Source organism: Alligator mississippiensis, chromosome 1, assembly GCF_030867095.1.
Source record: "Alligator mississippiensis isolate rAllMis1 chromosome 1, rAllMis1, whole genome shotgun sequence".
In the NCBI taxonomy this organism is placed as follows: Eukaryota; Metazoa; Chordata; order Crocodylia; family Alligatoridae; genus Alligator; species Alligator mississippiensis.
In genome coordinates this window covers 20,646,548-20,665,474 of record NC_081824.1, presented here as the reverse complement: position 1 = coordinate 20,665,474, position 18,927 = coordinate 20,646,548, and the positions used below count along the sequence as shown (strand labels likewise).

Here is an 18,927-nt window from a genome sequence, read left to right as displayed (position 1 = left end):
CTCATCCCCTCTTTTCCCCTGCTCAGGGGGAAAGAAAGGAGATAAACGGTGGTAGCACTCACGACCTGCATTCTGCAATCATGAGAAGCAGTGGCTCTGGGCAGAGCCAGCACAGATCAGCTGGTGAGCTCAGGAAGCTCCCAATACTGGTGGAGCTGTGGTACGCACTACGCTGACACGACAGTGAGCTCAAAGAGCTTACTGAGCATGCATCATACATCCGAAGCAGGTGTGGCTGCATGCCCCCCTCACCTCCCTCCCCCACCTCTTGCCTCTGTTCTGGATCTGTCCATGCTCAGGTATATACCCAAAAATGCACATATGTGCCAAAGGTATCCATGTTGTGTTCAAAACCACAGTAACTCTAGTTAGAATTTCTTTCCAACAAAAATTGCTAATAACAGGCATGACTTTATATCTGACCCAGCTTTGCCCATAATGCCATTTCTTGCTGTCTTCAGAGCACGATTAGAATACTTTCTGGAAGTCAGGCTTTTGCCAGTGCAAAGTGTTGAGCTAAATGGCTTAAACTCAAAAGCCTGTTTTATTCAGAAAGTCAAATTAGCTGGTCTAAGGGTCTCTTCTGTGAAAAACTCAAATGGTTTTGCAAATGGATTGGGCCATCTTTTACTGGATCATCCCAAACAGATGTATTTTAAAAAGTCAAGAAAGTTCTAATGAGCATGTCTGAAATGCTAAATGTAAACAGTCATAATTTCAATAAGCATATTTAAGTTTTGCCAGTTTATGCTGCCATCCCTTGGACCAGGCCTTGTTTCTTGTTTGTCTGTCAGTACTTATAACTGAATGCTAACTCCTCCCTGACAAAGAATGTCAACTTTTCATCCAAAAACTGAAAAATGAACTGAAATATAGTATAATAGTATAATTCACCAAAAAAAAATCTAAAATCTAATATTTAATCAAAATACTTTGGACGAAAAGTTCTCAGCCTACTCTAACTGGCCCACTTTGAACCCCATTAAACTGTATATAAATAAGTAGACTAGGAAAAAACAGTCACATTGTCCATTAATTACCAGACAAAATAAATGAACCTTTTCTCTTCCCTGAGGTTTAGCAGACACAGGCTATATGGACTTCCAGAAGAAGGGACTTCTTTGGTATGTATTCTGAAGCTACAAAATCATGCAATATCTCTTTTATTTCCTCCATATACGGCCTGCACTTTCAAGCTTCTACGAGTTCTGCTCGGAAGAAGATACACAGTCAGTTTGTTCAACACGTTGCTGCTACCTGTTCAGAGAAATCAGACATATACACAGTCTCTTCTGCTGTGATGGATTTCCATGTTTTCTTCATCTCAACCTAAAATAACAGTCATCAGACTCAAAAATATGCAACTGCTCTTTGTGGGGAAAATAATGCAAGTCCAAGTGTGGATTACAGTCGCTGGTACAGTTGCTCCAGGAAATGACATCAAAACCTGTCAAGTTAGTATTAACCACGCTGCAGGTTCAAGATATAACTTAACACCTAAGAGTGACCTACTGTATAGATGGAGCTGGAATGAATTCCTTTGTGCCAGTTGCCAGCCTCTATTTTTAATTATCTTGCTTTGGTTAATTTGTGTCAGAACTCCTGTTATTTATTTTGTGGTCAGTTTTCTATTTCAATCAACACTGAATGAATACCTCCTTTATTCTGCAGATTATCTGGTAACAGCGCATTATATTTTCAGACCAAAGTATTTATAATCATAATTTTACTCCTACTAAACCTGATACAAGTTGCCACATGATCTTTTCCTCCACGTAACAAAGGCCTCAGTAATTGAACAGGGCTAGGAAGTTTCGAGGACAGCCGTTCATTGTGTTCCTTTCACACATTTTATCTATGTAAGTAATACCATGCACACACAGATGAAGTGTAACGTAACACAGGAGTATGTAAATGTCACCTGCTAAAAGCCTCTCTGTAACCACTCTGCTAAACCAGCTGGGTGACTGCTTCTAAAACAGGACAAAACTAGGTGCCAACCTAATATCGACAGACAAATTATTCCAGCCTCCAACCTCCTATGGGAAAAAGAATGAGAACCATATGTAGTGATCTTTGAAAGAACATACAGTGAGGCGAAGCACTGTTAGATCTCATTTGATAAGACTGTGTTGCAGTTGGCTAATAGAAAGGGGAGGAAATTATGTTTTGCCACTCATTTAATTAAAAGAAAATAACAATGCCAATGAAAACTCAGCTTTCTTTTTAAGGTTAATCACACTAGAGTGCAATTTATCCTACAATGATGTGTGATATCTGGCAATCCATATTAAACCTATTAAGTTTACTGTGCCAAGAGAGAGCAGGTCTGAGCTCATTTTTTTCAGGGACTGATGTGAAATAAGAAGTGCAAAGACCCCACTTCTACTGAAAACAGCCCCACCTGTCCAACATGCCCAAAGGCAGGGGAACTGAATCCTGTTCTCTTTTGTGGTTCTGCCTTCGCCAAGTTACTTTCCGACCATATCTTCTTCAGTGACTGCTCTCCCAAATCTATATCCCATGGGTGCCCACTTCAGGGCTCTCTTTTTAGGCCACACCATTTCCCTTTTGATGTTACCCTTTCTACTGACCTCAACCACTATCTCTTTGTCAGTTGGCTCAACATTTTCTCTCCTCTGTTAATGTTTCTGATCCTCAATAACACATCAAGAGGCCCTCTTTCTCCTCCATAACTTTCTGAATGGTAAAGCCATTTGCTCACGGTCTTTTTTCCTTGCTAAGCCAGTTTGATTCTTACTATGCTGCTTTCCTTAGTAGGGACTCAGGGGGCTGGGGTGGTATGGGTGCTAAGGTGCACAGTTGACACATTGAGGCCACAGCAGAAGTGCTCGCAGCATAGCCCTGTCAGACCCCGACAAATCTGTCAATTCTGCTTCGCACAAGGGCACAAACAAGGAAAGGAAGTTGTGACCCCAGGGGGCAAAGCACTCGATTAAGTCAATCAAGTTGTTTCAGCCCCAGACCAGAACTCCATCAACAAAGTGGCTTAAAGGTCCCCCACCCTGTCCCGTGTGTGCTGGTTCCTGGAGGGACCGCACACAAATTCACCTACAGGGTGCATTGAAGTGGAAGAAGGACCTGAAAGAAAAAGGGAGATGGGCAACCACAAGAATCAGGAGTGAGCCCAAAGGGAGAAGAAATCCTGGTTGGGAGGGACAAGGAGAAAAAAGAGCCTGAAACAAGATGAAAAGCTATGGGGTGAAATCCTAGCTCCACTGAAGCCGGCAGGTGTTTTGCCATTGATTTCAGCAGGGTGGAGACTTTACCCTGGGGTACAGCCCTGCTGGGAATTATCCCGCTGGAGAGTTCAGGGTGTGTCGTAACCGCTGACAGAAAATTCATCCACCAAGTCCTGACAGCCTTGTAAACCTAGTCATTAAACTTCCTCCCACTCTTTTTTCAAGATAATTTATTCCCAATGAAATTCAAGGCAGCAAGAACATGAACATCTGTATCCAAGGCTTCAAAACAGAACGCAGGACAATGACAACTTGTAAGGGAGCAAGAACATTGTGCAGTAATAAATAACTGAAGTGTTTATGACACAGTACACTAGAGCAAGAGGCACAGCAATCAGCAACGCACCCAGGCAGTCTAGTTCCTCCACCGCTATTTGGCGAGCACTGTTTGGTCACAGGCCCAGCATACTCCCCTGAAATTCAACTGTCAGTGTAAATTCAAATAGGAAAGCAGTCACAGTCACCAGTTGCAAAGTTCAACCGTTAGGACATAAATCCTAGCTTTACCACAACCATTAATAGAAAAGCTTGCAAAGGTGTTTGCAAAATAATCCACATCTGTCCTCCGTGGAGAAGTTTCGCTTTGAAGGCCCAACCCCAAGTCCTCACTCAAGCAGCACTCCCATTGGCTTCCTTTGGGGATTTGGCTGTCTTGGGAGGTCAGAGCAAAGTCCTTAAACTTGCCTCTGCAGCCAGTGAATCTACTGCCAGTTCTGTTCAGTACAAATTGCAGCCCTCACAATCCTGGATGATCCAAAGATAGAAAAGTCAAAGTATGAAAAAAAATAGTGTTCTAAAATTTTTTCTGGCAATTATCCAGTCACCAATGGAACTGGAGGAAACCCTATCATATGAATCATTTAAAAATAAGACCAGTCTGGACAAAGCACTGGAAAATATACTGTGGGGAACAATCTTGCATTGGCAAGGGAATGAACGAGATGATCTAATCTTGTAGGTCTTTTCCATCTCTAGTTTCTGAGGGCCCAGTCCTCAAGGGACCTTATAGGATTGGGCCCTAGCCACATAAGAATGCCTTAAATCAAAATTAATAGAAGTTTATGTAGAGGTGCATTGCAGATTTAGTATTTGATTTACTTCAATAAGCACCTCCACCGAGGGTGCTGAATGTCTCCCAGCTAATAGGATCTCATCCAAAAGGTCAGAAAGTTATTTTGAAAACACTCGACTATAAGAAAGAACTGCTGCTTTGGACCATCCATGGGCTGGTCCTCAAAGCCCATTTTGGGACTTTGGTTCAACTTGTCACAGAGATGCGATCCAGCTGCGTAGCTTGTTGCTTAATTCAAACTACTACAAAAATCTGTTTACTTCCTGAAGTTTGGTTGGGAATATTATCTAGTCAGAGGATACTAGCAACCTGCCCGTTGTGAATACAGAAGAAAAACACCTGAAAGGATGTGAACTATAAACAGTAACAAGAGGGGGTTTATGGGTGAAAGGTGAGAGAGACCTTCAAAATCACCACCTCATAAAATGAAGTGTAGAGAAATTGCTAAGTATAATATTTAACTTTGAGATATTTCCCTCTTTTTTTCTACTCATTTTCAACTCTCTCCTTGTTGCTTAAACTGGAAAGGCAAAAATGGGCCTTTAGAAACAATGATAACTTGTGGCAAGCTGGGTACCAAATGCCTGGAAAAGTGAGCCAGGTGTAATTGCAATCATTCCTGATTCTAGTCATCACCCAGACGGGCACATCACCCAGTCCCATAACCTCTGTGCTGCAGTTTCTTCATATGTGAAATGGGTACAACAGAATTCACTTTCGCAAACCTCTGTTGGCTTCTCAGCTGAAAGGCATTTGAGAAGTACAAAGGACTATTGTTCCAGACAAGAGAAAGGGAGAGGAATTGTTTAGAGTGGTGCAAGTGGGTAATGGGATGAAACTAAGCAAAAGAAAATGTTAGGCTGAATATCAGGAAAGATTTAACAATGAACCCCATTAGACTGCGGAATAGATTCCCAGAGGGAAATGCTGGCAGCCCCATCACTTGCGTCATTTCAAATGAGACTGGACACAGCACTAGCAAATATACTAATGGGAACGGTTCTGGGTTAACCTTTGGGGAACAGGGGAAAATGGACTGGATGATCTAATGGGTCTTTTCCATCCCTAACTTCTATGAATCCATTATTGGCTGCTGAAAAATGTGATGTAAGAGCAGCCAGCAGTGATTGGCAGACCAAATGAAGGTCAGAAGTAATTTTTTGGATGCTTTTAGCCCCATGCGTGTCCCAAGCGCTGACCGCACTCACTCGGCATGTTTAGCCACCTGGCAGCCCCACTCCAGCCAACCCAAATATTTTATATAAAATTGAAATGAAATAGCAAACAACCATCGTTCTCAGAAATGTTAATTTTTCCTGGGATTTCTTTTTTCTTTTTCTTTTTTTCTTTTTTTTCTTTTTTCGCAGACAATCTAAAAACAAGTGATTGAGCTGAGGCACTTTCTGAGTGAGCTCCAGCTCCAGCGGATTCCAGTCGAGACGGAGCAGTGTCTGGTAGGATTGCTATTGGAAACAATTAAGCATTAACAAGGGAAAATTCACCTGCTATAGTTGGACGCTACTTCAAGCTTCTCTCGGCAGCAGACTGCCCCTGAGCCGACAGAGTGAGACAGAATATTACAAATGTGAACTCAAACTTCGGGTTTAGGCTTATAGTTATGGATATACAACAGCCCAAACTGCTCACATCTTTCTCACACTCCCAGTTCTGTGCCTTTTTGTGTGCAGCCCTTAAAAACAGAACTGTAATGAGGAGGCATTTGTACAGTTCTGGCCAGCAAGCAAATGTCTCTGCATCTAATGAGCAATACTAAAGCCCTAGTTTCACCGTGGAGCACCCATGAGGTGGCAGCACGGTTTGGGCGTGTGTGCATTCTTGTGTTTCTTTCATCCCATGCCTGGAAAATCATTTGGGCTCTGCTTGGACCCTTTCCCAACCTGTCTCCAGGGAAAAGGCACATTGATCACACTCTTGCTAAAGAGAGGTACCAAGCTAAGATTTTAGTGAGGTCCTGGAGGAAGGGAGAGTGAACGGATGAGGGAGAGTGGAAATAGTCAATCAGGGAGGAGAGGTTGGACATTGTGTGAAGAGGGCATACTTGGTTGAAGCAGTCAAGTCATGAGGAACCTGCAGGTCTACAACTGATGCCCATAAAAACTCACAAACATATGGGAAGTGACTTATGGATTCAGATGGGTTTACCCAGCCAGGTATCCACTTTCAGATTTCAGGCAAAAGTTATGCCAATTTTTGCTCAGGTATTTTTATGGAGCCCATGTGGCCAAATCCTATCAGTTTTCTTTTGTGACCCCTAGTTCTTGTATTGTGAGAGACAGTACATATGTAACAGGGTCCCCACTCCAGGGGTGACCGTGATGCCCCGGCACCGCTCAGCCCTTATCAATGTTGCTGTCTTTGGGCAATCTCCCTTTCCCCTTGCCTGCTACACTTTCAGGTATTTCTCTTTTAGAAAAAGCAAGGCTGCCCCAGAGGTTCCCAAGCAAGATCTCATACTGATTAACCCAAGTGTCACGGCTCATCGTCTTAAGGGCTAATTATGTGGGCTCCATCCTCCCCAATACCCATGCCTCACAGATATCATACATCTCTTCTTAAAGAGGCAGGCCCTGTCACAACATAAATCCCTATTTACTTTCTCTTCAACCATTACTATTTTGTAAACCCTTATGATGTTCCCCTTCAAGAGTTTCTTTTCCAGACTGAATAGGTCTAACCTCTTTAGCCTTTCCTCATATGGAAACACAGAAGGGGCATGGAAGCCCCTCCATGCAGCTGATCATCCTTGTTGACCTTCTCTGTACTTTCTTTAGCTCTTCTGTATCCTTTGGGGACCAGCACTGGGCACAGCATTCAAGATACAAGCACACCACAGACTTATAAAGGGGCATAATGATACTTTCTGTCTTGTTCATAATTCCCTTTTTAATAATCCCTAACATTTTGTTTGCCTTTTTGATGGCAGCAGCTGTATTTTTGCACACACACCCCCAACTCAGTGCCTGGGCTTGTGCCCCGGTCTCCCTCCATCCCCTTAGTTCTGCTACTGCATTCTTATACTAGAAAGCAAAAGGCTAGCCTAGCTGGTTACACATCCATTTGCTACTCCAAAACATAGATTACAAACACTGTTTTTTGTTCAGGAAGGTTTTCCAGGAGAAAATAATCCCTGATCTCAATGGCTTGTAGCTCTTAAGAAATCAAACCATTTCAGCAGGGTGTGTTACAAGTGACAAGGCTTGTAGTGGTGGCTAGTACAGACAAAATTAATCCTCTCTTCTGAAAACCAAATCAGAGGGAACTATGGCTGCAACCAGCTAAAAAGAGTAAATTTGTACTTGTATGTATGTGAAACAGGAAGCACATGGTGCAGTTTCTGGATTTTAAAAAAATTGCCCTTTTTAGATGTGAAAGGCAAGGATTTTTATGGTGATATCTTGTATTGGACCAACTGCATAGCTGGGAAGAGATTTTAGACCACATTTTAGGCACAAGATACCCTCCCTCAGGCATAGAGAGGTAGTCAGCTCAGAGACTTTTTTATTTCCAAAAAGCTGGTCTAAAATCTATCCCAACTATGCAAGTGGTCCAATAAAATATATCAATCCCAACAATTCTTGCTACAACATCACTCATGTGCTACTTTTTTTATTGGTGAGATATCCAAATAAACATATGGCAGAACATGTGTGTCAGGCAGAACATATGGCGGAACATATTGTGTCAGGATTGTCCAGCACTGTGTTGTGACAAAAGGTATGGAAATCCCAAATATCAAACTACACAAAGAACGAGCGATGAGCTTTCCTTCAAGTACAAGGAAAGTTTGGACTCAGGCTCCTAGTTCTGTTCACTACACCAAGAGGCCTGCTGCAAGTTTGGGTCTGGAAACAAATCTATACCCAAACTTTCCCACAGCTCCAGAAGCCACTCCCTCCAGGATTCTTGTTTGGACCCATCTTTCATACTTATCTCTATGACTTAGGAATGAAGCAGAATACTTCCCAATGCATAGAAAACGTGAATCTGACTCCTCACACTGCAGCCTCTCTTTGCCACACCAAGTGATGGGCAGCCAGGTCTGGGGCCACTCAGGGAGTCAAGATGCCAACCAGGGTCAAGAGAAATGAACAGAATCCAGGTACAGGCTCGGTCAGGAAGCCAGGAGCTCAGCCAAGAGCAAGATCTAGGAACAGCAGGGAGCAATGTAAGATCAAGTTAAATCCTGTTGTCCAGACACTTCTTGTTCCTGTGCAGGGGTTTATATGGGGAAAGAGGAGGATCGGCTAACCCTGGCCAGCCACTCGAGTGCCAGTGAGTGGCCAGAGGGCTAGGCCCTGGTGGAGGCTTCAGGACAGCCTTGACCAACCTGCATGACCAGCTGTAGGGTAGCAGGTAGGATAAGCAGCTATACTGGTCAAGCTGTGGCCTCTGGTTTGAGGCTGCCACCTCATGCTCCTTAATAAAGACAAGCAAATGAATTCTTTTAAAAGATAAAAAGCTGAAATCTGGGCTACTGATTTTCTAAGACAGTTCATTTCTTGCAGGTCTTTCAAATTACGAAAGACGTAGTCAGCCATGTTAGTATGAAGTCTGTCAGAAGGCAGGGTAAATATGTACCTTTATAGACTAACAAAGAAGATATATATATAGAAAGCATAAGCTTTTGTGAAATCAAGTTCACTTAATCAGATGCTGACGATGGCATTATGTCACACGGTGTATCTTGAAAAAGATGCTCCTGTTGAAGTTAATGGAAAACTTGCACTGCCTTCAATGAGAACAGTCTTCAGCATCATAATGGGCCTTTCAACTTTAAAGAAGCAGTTGGGTCTCTCTTTCTTAGAGCTCTTCTGTTGTGGAGTCTCCCTTCTTTTTAGCAGAGAGTGGCCCAGTATTGGCTGAAGAATAGCAAAAAATCTACAATTTTGCTGTAAAATTCCACCCAGATCTTGAGTTCAAGATCAATCAAGCTTTTTCTGAGCATTTCATGAGCCAAGTTGTCTGTGCATTAGGGGGCTGTACATGTGGAGGTGTGTGTGCAGGTGGTTGCACGTGCACGTGCCCACACATGTGAGAGTCCCTAATGGGTAAAACACTGGACTGGGATTCAAGGAAGCAAGAGTCCTTTGCCAGCTTTGCCTGCTGGGACCTTGGACGAGCCACTTCTTCTCTACTGTGTCTCAGGGTCTCTATCTGTAAAAATGAGATAAATTCCCTTTTAGCTGTCCTAAAGGCAAGTGCTATGAAACACTACACATTATTATTACTGATGATGCCCTGCATTATGGCTGTCCCCAATAACTATAACGCTCTGCTTCTTACTGGTAGATAACAGAGTTCCTTCTTAGCTTAAGGACTAGGCTAGGTTTGGGGCTAAAGATTCTGGATTCTGAACTCAGAGACAATTCTGCTTTCTACACGCATGCACCTGCAATTTGCTATATGTAAAGCCTCCAAACAAGAACAAAACCATTCTACATCAGGACAGTTCAAGGACATGAGAGCGAATGTCCATGAGTTAACAGACAATTCCATTTAAAATGTATTGAATATAAAAGGACCGGGGAGGAGTTGCTAAGCAGTTTCCATTGGCATTCTTTCCATATCTGAATGCATGTCTCGTAGATATTTAAATAGTAAAATGCTCATTCCTCTTATTCAATCACTAAATGTAATTCTCTCACTCATCAGTGTAGTATGCTGAGGACTGTTTTGCATTTGATACTGAATTACATACCATCTTTAGATAGAAATCTTTTGGACTCTTGCTTTTGGCTTATCAGAGGAAATATGCTCTCCACCTGCTGTTACATCCTCAGCAAACGCTGGGACAGAGGTACTACGTCATGTGGTCAGAGGCTGCCACCTAGTGCACCCAGATGTGTACTGGATCATTGACACATGGAGAGCATTAACTAAACAGATCAGGATTTGCTAGCCATGAAAATTTGATTTTTCTAGTAAATGGTTTCTCTTTATGACTGAAAGTTGTGCACCTCACAACCAGCAGCCTTTCCCCCCTAAGTGTACATGCAGAAGTGGCTTCTGTGATATCAGACATACCAATGAACTGCACAGCCCCTATTCTGGCTCACAAAAAAGCCATATTCATTTGTTTCCATTTAGAAAACTACATCCATGAACTTCTCTGGCAATGATAAACCCAACAGAGAACGGTAGACCCTGTGACTGAGGCAGGAAATTGTTCCTACTGTATTTCTTGGGTCACTTCGTATGGCCCTAACCAGTCAGATTCAGTATCTAGGAGTCAATCTCAGGATGCCTTAAGGTCCTTGTAAACTTCAGAGTTTCCCTTTCCATTATTCAGTGAGGTCCTAATCTTGCTTTGGGTCAGCAAGGAAACTATTCTTCACACAGTATACAGTGAGCCCACTGAGTTCTGTAATCAGAGGCTGTCATTAAGTCAAACACTTTTGCTTGAATGAATACGGGTCAGGATAATTATAGGATAATTATATTGTATCTGAAGTTGAGGCACCTACCATAAGTAAAATAGGACATCGTGCTGCAGGGTAAGAACTGATTCCTCACATACAACTGGCTTGGTGCGTTATATTAGGGGTACTATTCTCCTTCTGCAGAAGGATGAGCTATGGGCCATTATTGCAGACAGACTAATAGACTACAGCTGAAAGTACTAATACAATTGAACAAATCCTATATTTATAAAGCCAAAATCTCTCTTTGACAGAGCAGAATGTAATTCCTAAACCCAGATTTGGAAGTTTTTGCTCCCTGCACAGAGCCGTGAAAGCAGTTCTCTCTCAGCTGAGAAATAATCTGGAACGAGCTTCTATCCTTAGCTCCTAGCCACCTCCCCAGTTCTTCAAGCCTCATCCCAGCAGCCATCTCTTCTGTCTACACCATGACTTCTAACTGGCTTTTTAGAGCCGTCTATCCCCAAACTTCCACGTTCCTACCCCTCAATACCCTTTCTCCTACCACATCTGAATGAAGTAGAAATAAAGTGCAAATTTAACAATAACCATTGAAACAACTTACCACAGATCGTAGTTGTCTCTCCATCAACAGAATTCTGTAAATCAAGATGAGACGCCTTTCTAGCTCGCTCTCTGGCCTGTGTTGTGCAGACTAGAGAATCATACAGGTCTAGCCTTAAATCCCTCTTGTGAAAGGGCTTATATGAGGTAGTTGCCTGAAATAGCAGGACCTGGACCTGAGGCCCAGAGAGGTCCCTTCCAGTCCTCTGTTGTTAAGATCTATGAAGCTACAGATGCTAGCTGTACAGTACAGTGCAATTTGCAAATCTAGATCCATATAGCTAAAAAGACAGAGAGATTAATAAACACACATATAGATTAATGAACTATGATACTCTTATAGGGCTGCCGTTAGATGACACTCATTTGTTTTGTGTTATTAGGAAAGTTTCATTTCCATTCCGCATTCTCAAATTTGAATTAACAGAATGCCAGGGGACAAAGGTGAAGAAAACCCTGCTAAAGTTTATTTTTGTAGGAATAATGAGATGACACATTGTCAACCATATATACCATGTCATCCAGTTACGATTAGACAAGCCAAATATTTTTGTGCAATTCTGCAATAAAAATATGAAAGCAGCAAAATTCTGACAAAGAGACTGGCTTTTGTTAAACCGGTGCTCCAAGAATAACAACTTGTGGATTACCAACAACATTGTTTGGGGAAAGAAAGTTGCTTGATATTGACAAATTCATTAAGGCAAAGTTTGCATGAAAAAATAATCAGGGAAAGGCAGTGTTATAGATTACTGTATCCTGTATGTACTATATGATGTGGATCACAGGGCTTGTGTCAAGCACTCTGACAAAGTAAGCTAAAATTGCTGGGGCACTGATGCATTTTCCAGCAGATGTTAATGATGATTTATGGCCCACATTTATTCTATATACTATGGCACACTTACAACTAATTTGAGATACATACTTGCAAGAGTAATTTTACCCACCCACAACACCAATTAATATCAACTCTTTCTTGGGAAGAGCATGGTAAATGTTTGAACACCACAGAGTAATGGCATGACAGTCTTTAGAACAAGAGATGAAGAATTACATGTCCAGCCACACGTTCCTAAGGACTCATCACCATAGAGTTTAAGCAGTCTGCAAACATTAATGAATGCTCACAACACCTCCACCTGAGAAAAGAAGATGGGGGAAGTCACAACGGTGAGCAGAGCCGGGAATTGAAACCAGCTATCCTAAGTAACAGTTCAGCACCTTAATCATATGGCCCATCCTTTCCCGTGTCTCATGGAAACTGCAGGGAGAAAGTAGAGAAAGGGATTGTTATTTGGAATCTGGCAAGGACACCAAGTTTGGCTTTTCTACTCTTCTGATATAAGCCGTGGCAGCTTCCAGGAACCTGGAAACAATATCCTGTTATTTAGATGCAAACATTATTGTTATTTTACTTCTCATCTAAAAGATAATGCCTCAAGCTCCAAAGGGACTCTAGCATTGGAGGGTATTGATTCAATACTATTGGAAATGTCTTCTGCTAAATCACCAGCGCCCTTTACTGCAGTCTCTCTCCTCTAAGCACTCACCCAATCAAGCAGGTTTTGTTTGTTCAGCCAACTCACACTAAGGGAGCAAGAGTGGGCTGCAAGGGAAGTAAAGCTCTCCCCAGTGCATATATAAAATTTAATGGAGGCAATATACACAGTGCATGCGCATCATTGCTCACAGGTTTGCCCACATGCACAACAAATGTATTTTTAAAAGTTACAGAGTCAGCTGCTTCAAATAACGTGACATGCATTGTCTGGAGCGGTTTGATCATCTCTCCTAACTACCTGTCAGCACATGCAGCTTGTAGTTAATGGAACCAGCTTCATGACAAAGAGGGACTCCACAGTTTCCACAGATGTGTGTGACTCTAACCACAGGAATTCAATATCCCGCGAGGCCACTTATGCAGCACTGCCATGTGGAAACAAATATTTCTTCTCTGCTGTAGTTTATGGAGAAGGAAGAAGTTGAGCATGGAGTGACAGAGATACTTGAACAAAAAAACCCTCAACTAAAACCCCCAGGTCCCTGGCAGAATCAGCTGCCAAATAACTGTCCTATGCACAGGGAGCGCCAGAGAGGCTTACTCCTACATGTCACAGTCTTTTTACCAATCAGAAGTAGTTATCCTTTGGCTGGATTTAGGCAAAGCTGTATACAAACCACTGGAGACAGACCATCAAACAAACCTTTAGACAGCATGGAGACTGCCATAGCAGGATCTGATACAAAAGACAGATCAGTGTGCTCTATTTTGTGCAACCTAATAATAGCTTGAAGTAGCAGCAAATCATTATGATCATTTTCTCCCCTCAGGGGCTGCATGTCCAGATGTATCCAAACCCACCCTTCTCCAGACCTTTCAAATGCTGAGTAGTCAATCTGCTTCCCATCTTGCTCTAGTTATTACCGGAGCTTCTGGCCCTGCCTGCTTCCCTTTTTAGTGATATCAGCTACTCCCCCAACTTCTCCTTGTGTTATCTTCACACTTCTACCTGTCATTTGTTGTGTGGAGGAAGACTGGGTGGCTCCAGGGACTGGTAATAAGCTAAGGGCTATCGAACTTCTCCCCTCCCTGTGTTGCCATATCAAACCTGATTTAAGTCATTGCTCTTTGATGGCATATGTGAGATACCAGGGATCTCAATTTAGCAGCAAGTGGAGATGTATTCACACAACAAAAGAGCGTGCCACAATTAACTCCCTTGTTGTCAAAAGAGAGATGCCAGGTTGTATGGGCATAAAGACCAACTTACGGTGGTTACCCTTAAAAGTCATCACTGACAAGCAGTCACCATGCTATGGCATCTGAGAAGAGAAGTTCAGTATCTCAGCTAATGAGCCATACCCACCATTACTAAACCACACCATCTTAGTGGTGACCACTGTTCTGGGTCAGGCTTATGGTTGTTGTAGTATGAAGAAGTTTATGCCCCTGATGCACTTGTCTGGTGAATAAATAAAGGCCTTCAGCCTCCAGGCTTTCACTCCACCACATTTCCTGAACACTACGTTCACCAAAAATGGCAACAGTATGAATTACACTCACGGTCCAAAATGAAATTGTGGCATTGTGCAATCAGGGCTTCCTGTAGTAACAAGGTCAACGTTCATTCTCTAGAACTTGTTGGAGAGAAAAAATGTTGCACGCACCTAAATCAGCCCAGGAAAATCCCGCTCCTAGGAAATGAAAAAAAAGGATCATGTTAGCACAATCCCTGGGTGACCCAAGCCCCAGCCTGTTGAATCCCTCCATTTACTCACTCTCTCTGTCTCTGCTACCATGCGCAGGAGCTGAGATCTGGCAGCATCTTCCAGTCTGCACATCATGGGAATACCGACCCCTTGGTTCTGGAATGGGAATGACCGCACAGCACTTATAACATTTCCAGACAGACATAAATACACAGATTAGTCTTTTCTGCATTTTTCCTCATAAAAACAACAGCAGCTTCGAAGCACATTGGCACAAGCCCTGAGATTAAGTATTGCAACCTGCTGTTGTTGGCAGTATCACACTGGCTTCTTTTGCTTTCCCCACCTCCTTGTAATCCTCCCTCCGCTTGGAGTGCAGTTAACTGCTGTGTCCATTCATGTCACCACGGAGCAGTCTTGGCAGATGCATTCCCTGAGGCTGGGATGTTTTTACGAGAACCGTTTTCATATTTCATTGTTTGCTTGGCTGATTCTTTATCTGTTCTAGCAGTTATACAACTAAACATGCTGAACACTGTGTCAAACGATGACATATTCCATGCTGAACTGCAGGATACAGAAATACCGCCAAACACAGCCCTGGTCTAACTCTGCTGACTTCAGTGTGAAACCAAAAATGAATTCAGCCCATAATCTTCTCAACACCAGCCTTTGAGCAAGAATAAAAGCAGACATAGGTAATATTCCTTCATTGTCGTCCACCTAGGTTTCTTCCACACACAAAAAGAGGGAGTGTTGTGCCCACCACCCAGCAGTTTGCTTCTCCAAGCAGTGAGCTCATCTGTGCAAAACTCCTCGCCCAGGAGGTCCGTATTTGCATGTGGTGTTAGAATTGACATTTTAAAAGCTGGGAGTAGTTCAGTTTAAAAGGAGCAGTCTTTGTGCTCTTGGTGGCACAGGACACAGTACAACTTATGATGCAGGCAAAGGCAGAAGCCAGGCTGAGCAGAGATCAGGGAGGTAAAAGCAGACAGGAGCTCTCTTTTTTCTTGGCTTTGTAAATAGTCCTCCCTCAGTGCCCACCCTCCTGCTTGGCTGGCAGAGTAAGAGTGCTCTTCCTTGCTTAGAAAAATACTGATTTAGGAAACTTGATTTTTTTTTTGAAGGGTTTTTTTTCTTTTAATTCTCCCCTAAATTCAAAAGAGACAATATTTTTTTCTGCAGAAACATTCAGTTTAATAAAGGATGTCTTAAATGGGGTGTCTTTTACTGGACCAACTGTGTAATTGAGATAAAGTTTGAAAAACTTTCGAATGCAAGACCTTCTTCCTCAGGTCCTCTTCCTGGGGAGACCCGAGGAAGCCCTGAGGAAGAATGTCTTGCATTCAAAAGCTTGTCTAACTTTATCCCAAGTGCATAGTTGGTCCAATAATTTCTGGGCCATCACAGCTGCAACAGCACTCTTACACTACCATTTTAAAAAAGGTTCCTTGGAGAAAAGTTTCAAGACAAAAATGGTGACCAGTTCTTTTCCTCTTTCCACCATCTGTTACCACTGGATCTAGTCACTCTGGTGGCACTTTTAAGAAGGTTTGCTCAAGGCCATAGCTGAAGCTGAGCAGGGACAGGTACTATTAGACTCCAGGGTCAGATGAATATAAACATGCAAAATAATGTGTTGAAGGGAGCAGTAGAAGCAAGCACTGTTGACATGTTTAAGTAAAAGGGTGTTTTATTCTTATTTAGCTTGGATTTCAAAGTGCTTTCCAAACATTACTTAATGTAAGCCAGGGCTGTCCAACTTTTAAGCCCCTGAGGGGCACATACCCGAGGGCCCACACCAGCAGAGACCACATGACATAGGGACACCATGAGCCACTGGTCACCAGCCCCATGCTGAACAGACACTCCTCCCTGCTGTTTTGTGTCACTGACTTCAGTGAGATGTCAATAGCTTGCCAGAACTGTCACACAAGACACTTAATTAGCACTAAAATTGGTAACCATTTCAAGGGAGGCTGCCACAGTGGCAAAGTAAATCTGCCAGGTCTCTATACACCAGATTTCCTTGAGCAACAGATTACCCCCATGTAGCAAGTTTGCATCATTTGGAGCAAACATACAGGCACAAAGAAATCCCGGGCCATAGTGTTTCAAAAGTCATGGAGCATAGCACCGGAGCATTATATTTGCAAGACAATGAAAGGTCAAGTGATGGCCAGCTTTTTGTAGTGGACACTAAAGGATGGACACTGGGTGAGAGGATGTTGAGACCTGGAAATGAAGGCTTACAGCTATGTTTACTACAGGGCTTGACTGGAATGCTTGGGAGCTGTGATCCATATGTTACAGTTTACAGAGCAGTGCAAGAAGTGGAGCAGGAAGAAAGCGCCAGAGCAGCTGCTGAAAACAAAGAACCAACAAGTGCTGCTTGTTATTTTTACAATAACAGCAGCTCCTCCAGACAGCATTATAATGCAGCGAGGGTATCAGAAGTTGCAGCAGTGTTTGTTTCTGAGGACGGTGCTCCACCTGCTACCAGACATAGAGTTGTTTACCCTGCAAATCCTTCTGCCCACACTAGAACGATATCATATTTAGATCCCAATTGTCATCCGTAGAGCATCCGTTGTTATGTCCTCATGGCAAGTCTGGCTTTTGCACAGGCTTAGAGGACCAGGAAAACCAATCAAGAGTGGAAACCAAGTTACTATGCTTCAGTTTGCATCTTACCGCGTTGCCAGAAGACCTCAGTTCAGCTTATTGCATTCATCTGGCAAACTGACACAGCTGCGCTTTGTTGATGTGCGGTGTAGAGTAGAGGCAAGTCATTTGCAATATGTGAGAGAAAAGCAAGCTGCGCTCCATGCTGACACTCGCGTGGGATTAGCAGATGCGCTGCACACTACAGCAGAAAGAGAACGTCTAAGAACAGGAATTGTTGTATTTCTACCTTCAACCTATTGGGAGTCCAAGGTATATTCAATAATACTACCAAGACACTATGACTACAGTACAGAAATTAGTTAAACCAGATCTATTCATCACCTTTACTTCTTAAAGTGGCAAAAGATCCTAAGTGGTGCAAAATCAGTGCCAAGCACAGCCCTGATCTTGTGGCCAGTGTGTTCCATGCACAAGTAAAAGGGAATCATCAGGATTATCACTGAACCTGCTTATGTGTGTTTAAATCACTGGCTCTCAACCTTTTCAGACTCAAGGCACCCTTCGTCAGACTCGAAGCCCCCCTTCATAGCTTTTGTGAACTGAATAGCACCCTATTTTAAAACTCATTTAACAACTACAGGGGTTGCTGCCTTGCAGAGAGGGCAGGCAGTGGGGGTGGGGAAGCAGCCAGGCGGAGAGAGCCTAAGTCTGCCCTTACCTGCTTTTCTCCTCAAACCTTGCTTATCTCCTCATATATCCTGAGGCACGCTTCAAAGGATCGTGCAGCACCCCAGACTGCACCAACAGATGGTTGAGAATGACTGGTTTAAATGATGCATTGGAGGGTGGGCACTGAGGGAGGACTATTTGCAAAGTTATTTCCAATGGTAAGTGGATTATTTCATTATATTTTTAACCCCAGCCTTGTCCTGGGATTCCCATAGAAGTGTTTTGAAACAAACAACTTTAAATCCTTTGATCAACTATGTGATACGGTTGAAAAGAGTCAGAAAGCTGCTACAGACTGGGCCAAATTTTTGGACAGAACCTGCATGTTCCATTTTATGGAAGATTTCAAAGCTTTTGACAAAAAATTACACAAATCTGACACACAATTTGTCTGAAGATGAACAGGAGAATTGAGAAAGACAAAATATTAAAGGGAAAAACTATGGCATGGTGAAAGGAAGAAGAGAAGCTGTGAGAACAAATAAAACGAACTCAAGTTGATCAACAGCGCCATGTATTTGATTTGTTAGAAGCTGAAGCATCTTGTAGCATTAAGCCTTCAGAGAGGTCACAGTTGGCAAAGAAATTCAGCATAAAGAGTTATTTGAGAAAGAATCTTGTGTATAAAGCAAATGGGCAACCACAATAAACATTTTTAGTGAAATTTTGCTGGGTACATACTTATATAGTAATAATTTGAAAGCTGACAAGGGCTGATTCGAGTCTGTGTTCTCTCTCAGTGATTACATATCATATTTGCTCATTTTACAAGATAAAAAAAAATGTTTTCTCTAAATTGTAGCTTTTCAAACTCCTCAAGGGAGCTAATAAGCCAAATGTCTCCTTTCTGTCACTTACCTCATTACCAGTAACAAGATACTGTCATCAGTCCTCGACTGACAATTCTGTTGGCAACGCATCTGGAAGAATAAGATCAAGCTCACTCCTCCATAGATGTCTTGGTCCTGATGTTTTGGAGAATGCTGCCCCAAACTGGAAAAATGTTGATGTTTTGATG

The 18,927-nt window shown here is 42.7% G+C and overlaps 1 long non-coding RNA gene across 1 annotated transcript; it reads right to left on the bottom strand.

The window, feature by feature from the left end:
- Positions 1 to 284: 284 nt before the first annotated feature.
- On the bottom strand, positions 285 to 15,826 carry LOC109281685 (uncharacterized). The gene is made up of 4 exons (XR_009462798.1): positions 14,622 to 15,826; positions 14,511 to 14,537; positions 11,341 to 12,603; positions 285 to 9,510 (listed from the first exon to the last, which is right to left on the bottom strand). It is a non-coding gene; the product is annotated as an uncharacterized LOC109281685 (long non-coding RNA).
- Positions 15,827 to 18,927: the final 3,101 nt, after the last annotated feature.